Below are 6000 nucleotides of genomic sequence, written 5' to 3'. Positions count from 1 at the left end.
TTTTGGTGGAATCTCCCCCAGAGAGGGTTAAATTGAGTCTAACTGCTCAGAGATTACCACAACATTCACCTGGAATAATGTGTTCAGTTCTGGGAACGACAATCCTAGAAGGATGTTAACAAGTTGGAAGATATCCAGAGAAGGGTGACCAAAATGTTAAAAGGGTTTGGAAGCCAAGCCTTATGAGGAGCAGCTTAGGGTGCTAGGTATATATAGGTTGGAGTAGAGAGGGTTAAGAGGGGACATGATAGCGGTGTTTAAATATTTAAAGGGATGTCATATTGAGGAGTTAGCATGTTTGTTTTCTGCTGCTCCGGAGACTAAGGCTGGATTTACACTGCCCTATATCCCAGGATCTGATCCCAGATTATCTGCTTTGAACTGGATTATATGAGTCTCCACTGCCATATAATCTGGGATAAGCAGAAAATATGGGATCAGATCCTGGAATACAGAACCCTTCCACACAGCCATATAACCTTGAATATGAAGGCAGAAAATCCCCCAATATCTGCTTTGAACTGAGTTATCTGAGTCCACACTGCCATATATTCCAGTTCAAAGCAGATAATGTGGGATTTTATTCAGCTATGTGGAAGGGGCATCAATGTAGAAGGGACCTAAGACAAGAAATAGCAAGTTCAAATTACAGGGAAAGATATTCCACCTAAACGTTAGGAAAACCTTCTTGATAGTAAGAGCTGTTCAACTGTGGGATATGTTGCCTAGTAGTGTGGTAAGTCTCCTTCTCTGGAGGTTTTTAAGCAGAGGCTGGATACTAATTTGTCAGGAGTGCTTTGATTATGTATTCCTGCAGGGCAGGGAGTTTAACTGGATGGACCTTGTGGTCTCTTCCAGCTCTATGATTCTATGATTCTAGACCGCACACTGAACATGAGTCATCAGTGTGATGCAGCAGATTAAAAGCCAGTGTGATTCTAGGAGCATAATGCCTAGACTGAGGTCAGCTTTGGTCAGGCCTCACCTGGAATACAGCATCCATTTCTGGGACCACAATTCAAGAAGGATATTGACAAGCTGGAACATGTCACAGGAGAGCAATCAAAATAGTCAACGTACTGGAAACTATGCCTTGTAAGCTGGCTTTTGAAGCTGGATATGTTTACCCCAAAGAAAAGAAAGGTAAGAGAGGACATAATAGCTGTGCTTAAATATTTCAAAGGATAGCATATTGAGGAGAGAGCAAGCTTGTTTTCAACTGCTCCAGAGTACTACATTGACACAATAGTCCAAACTCCAGATTTTCCTAGGATAGTTGTTACTGCCAGCCCCTAAGGCACTGCAGAGGTAGGAGGGAATTTCAGCCACTTACTGGTGCCAAACCTGGATAGCTTCCCTCACCTTCTCCCATCCAAAAGTATAGACCAACGAGCACATGCTGCCATGGTGACACCACAGGACGCTTCCTATGTTGTATTGAATCAATGGGGGGAAGCCGGGTGGCCGATGCTTCCCCTTGTCAGATGGGGCCACAAGTTATTTGGGCAGTGTGGGGTGATGGTTTCCCCACACCCCATGCTGGGCACCACTGGATTTGCCACAATTTGTGGTGATTCTGGTGGCCCATCTGATGAAATCACAAATGTGAGACTCCCAAAACCAGTAGACCCACCTTCTTGAGGTGTGAATCAAAGTTGCCATGATATTTTATATTTTCCAACTGTCTTGATTTTTCAGGAACAGTCCCAATTAGTTCTGTCATCCCACTTTTTCAGCTACTTTTAAAATGTCCCAGTTTCACCTTCTTCCCCCTACTTCCCCTTGTTATTCTCATTTTATCTCAAGATCAAACTGCACACATTTCAGTGGGGGGAGAGGAAGGAACAGAATTTATTTACTTTTCAGATAGGCTAAAGCCAACTATATATTTTGCTATCTTGTTGTTTAGTCACATGTATTCCGGGTTTCATCAGTGAAAAATTGGAGATCATTGTGTTTGCATGCTCACTTGGTGAACATGGAGACAGGGGGAAGTGAGTACATTCCACAAAGGATCTTTCCCAGCATGTCATGATGGCACACAGCTGCTGACGCTGCACACATGGGCATTATTTGATTATTTAATGGAAAGTATAGCTTGTTTTTACTGGCTTTGCATCCACCCAATTAGATCAGCCACAGTAGTGGGAACCACCTGGAAATTCAACCCAAATGAAAAACAGAGAAGTTTTACATCTGGATGGGAGAAAAACAACCACAAGAAACATTTGCAAGGAATTATAAAGATCACTCATTGACCTGAACAAATTAATTGCTCACCAAGCCAAAGTCTGCTTGGTTGGGTGATCCCATCGTGGAGTTTTTGGCAACCAAAACGAGCTTAACTAAGAGTAAATGGTTTAGATTAAAGAACTTCTGCTTATGCATCCATGAAACAGCTTCCTTTTATAGTTTGTGTAGTTCCACAACAACCAACAGTTTCATTGAGAGTGAAATGTTAATGTCACAGCATTTTTGTGCATGCACTCTACTGAATGCACATGCTCAGAAATTCATTTAACATTCTGTGATGGGAAAGAAAGCTCACTAGGGGGAAAATATACTTGATTTATATTACAGCCAAGCATAGCAAACCAGATAAAATTGTAATCCAAAAAAGTTTTTTTAAAAAAAAATCCCAAGTTTTAATCAAGAACCAGGTACAGAATTGGAACTTCCAGCTGATGAGATCCTAAGCACATCAGCAGTTAATCTGATGTTTTGTTTTGTTGTTTTTTTCCTTTGGTCTCACAACCAGCATTTAGAAACTTCCCTTCTCTACACCTCTAGATTTGCCACAGAAGATGTCAAACAATGCACTTGTTTCCCAGGTCTTTAAAGAATGCAACGACTGGGGAAATTGTAAGTAAGTACACAGTGGCTACAGCAGTCAACATACACAAAGTGAGTGATACTGACCTGCTTCAGCAAAAAAAGGTAAGGCAGGGCCCTTCCACACAGCCCTATATCCCAGAATATCAAGGCAGCAAATCCCACAATATCTGTTTTTAACTGGGTTATCTGAGTTCACACTGCAAAATATTCCAGTTCAAAGCAGATAATTGAGTTTGTTCAGCTGTGTGGAAGGGGCCTCAGTCAATGTAGAATTAGACATGCGGTGCATTGAGGTGAGTTGGACAAATGTTTGGGAATACAGGAAAGGATGGGTCCCATGACTTCCGACCTGGCTAAGCTGTAGAAAAAGTACTGCTGCTTTTCTTACAAATCCCATCCTAGGACAGGAGGAGGAGGAATCCTGAGGTGTTTGAAAGGGGACTGAGTTCCTAGAGCAGGCATGGGCAAACTAAGGCCCAGGGGCTGGATGAGGCCCTCTGGTTGCTTACCTCAGGCCCTGCTAATTTTTCCAGTCCTCTTGGCAGAAGGAGACAGTGGCCCACCATGTCCTTATGCCAAAAAGATGGGGGAGGAAGCTGAGAGCGCTCTGGAACACTCTCAGCCATTGTGTCTCCCCCTCCTTCTGGCATTAGGACAGGGCGAGCTGCCCCAGTCTTAAGCCAGGAGGATGGCTCTAAGAGGGCATGGAGCACTCTCAGCCGCTGCCTGTCTTGTCCTCCTCCCGGCATAATGCCAAGAGGACAGCCCCAGGATTGGGGGAGGAGAATTGGGACAGTTGCCGTATGTCCTGCCTTCCTCCCAGCATAAGGATGAGGTGAGCAGCCCTATCCTTATGTTGTGAGGACAACCTGAGGATGTCCCTGCCTCTTCCTGGCCCACCCTCTCCTAAGCCCTCCCCACCCAGTGTGTGCCTGGCCCCCTTTCCTCCTGGCCCAACCCTCCTGGCTGGGCCCGCAATGCGGCCATGAGGCAAAAACGTTTGTCCATGCCTGGCCTAGAGAGTACTTTCTATAGCCTCAATGAAACAACTGGTCTAATCATTGCAGACAGGCACAGGCAGAATTGCCTTCTGTACCTAATGCAGACAAAGCCCTGCCAACCCTGGTATAAGAAACCTGAAATATAATTCCAAAGCTGGTGACTTTAAAAGCACCTTTGGATTCCTTGAGAATCCTTTTAAGCCTAAATTGGATAACCATGGAATACTGTCAGCAACACTTCCATACAACAAGCTTGCTTTGGGCCGTCTGAATCTCAGATGTCCGGTGAGGTTTGTATCAGTTATCATGACCATAAGGCAGAACTCAACATTAATAGCCCATCAGTTTGAAGTTACATGTTTATTCATAGGCAGAAATATACATCACAGCAGCACTCAAAAGTACTTTGGAGAGCATGGCTGTTACCAAAAGAGTACAGCACTTTTCACAACCAATTGCCCCAAATTACTCATTAAATTTTACAAATGGCTTTAATATCCATCTGACACTCTTCCCTAGGCCTGTTATCTCAGGCTCGTCCAAAAATCTTGGTATGGATCCAAGGACATCTGTTCATTTGAAGACAAATGTCACTATTTAAGGGTCTTGGGGTGAACCTTTTTCATATTCTATAGAGCCACTAACCAGCTGCTCAGGGAGATTTTCTTTTAAAAGAGAAGTAGCGTATTAAAAACAATTCAATACACATTTAAGATTGCTTTTAACAGGATTTTTTTTTTAAAAAAATATTATATTCAATACCCCTTTTATTCTCATGCATTAGTTTGAGTTCCACTTCTGGAAGAAAGTTGAACTATAAGTCAAATATATAAATAATAAAACTATGTATTTTGGGGAAAATACTAGTGATCTTAAAGCCCTGCCACTTTTTGAACATTCGACTTGTTTTTCTTAATTACATCCCTGAACTCTATACAATATGATGCCCAAACTCACAGGACCATTATCCATGGTTCTACTTTCCCACATCCTCTCTGGAGTCTTTTTCTGGGTCATTGGAGCTTCTACCAGACATTATTGAAAGACCTAGAAAATTCCTAAAGAGGAATCCTCTTTAGGAATTTCCTAAGTCCTCCAATGAGACTCTGTGATGACTTCCAGAAAAAGTAGTTCATTTCAATAGCATTCACTGTCATCCAGTTTCCTGTTTCTACATTACATTCAGGAACACATCCACTTTGGACATGAGGGATAGTACTTTGCATACATACATTGATAAAATATGAAACTGTACTTCTGCTGGGGTCCTGCCTTCAGAGAAATGCAGCTTGACAGTGCCAGGATATACACTCATAGTCAATCTGTAGTCAAAGCTAGGTGAGGGCTCCTGGATTGTGTCCAGCTGCCGTTGTGCACCCAGGAGAAAGGTCTCTTGGATCTCCAGGAGGTGTGAGAGGGTGATAGCTGTTTCTTCTGTCCTGGTTGCACAACTACAGCTAGATGCTGCCCAGGTGCCCTTGCTCTCTCCAGCCATTAATTGCCTTGAGAGTACCCTGGTGGTGCCATCAAGCTGCATAAGGAGATACTGAACACCTCCTTCCACAATGACTGCAAAAGTATATGCTGGAGTAAACCACAATTACACCTGCCACTTATAGCATGCAGAGCAGAGTACAAGCAGCTGCTGCTTCCTCCTTTATACTAGATCACAATTTGGAAATGATACTTTTTGGACTCCAAATAACTAAAAATGCAACAATTCCACAGCTGTCGTGACCAGTCCTAATCCACAAATGCTAACTTTTCCAAGTTCTGCACTATATCATGAAAATGCTCAATTAATGCTGCACGGTAAGACCCCTGTATCTGTGGCGGATACATTTCCTACCAGACCAGTTGCTCAGAACCTTGGATACAACCAAACAGCATTAACTTCGCTTCTTAATTTAATGGCATTTGGTCACATACCGTAGTTGTATTTGGAGAACCAAGAGATTCTGGGAGAATCATATCATAGAATTTCTTGGAGAATCTAGCAAATTCCTGAAAAGGCTAATTTTCCCCAGCCACGGATAAGGAAAACCATGGATATGGGTTCCATGGTTATGTGGGCTTCTATGCACTTTCTGTCGCACTCACCCTTTCTTTCTCTTTCATCTTTCTTCCTTCCTTGCCTTTCTTTTTTATGTTCAGAGTAGGTAGA

Source organism: Anolis carolinensis, chromosome 2 (assembly GCF_035594765.1).
Source record: "Anolis carolinensis isolate JA03-04 chromosome 2, rAnoCar3.1.pri, whole genome shotgun sequence".
Classification (NCBI taxonomy): domain Eukaryota; kingdom Metazoa; phylum Chordata; class Lepidosauria; order Squamata; family Dactyloidae; genus Anolis; species Anolis carolinensis.
This window is presented reverse-complemented; position numbering follows the sequence as displayed.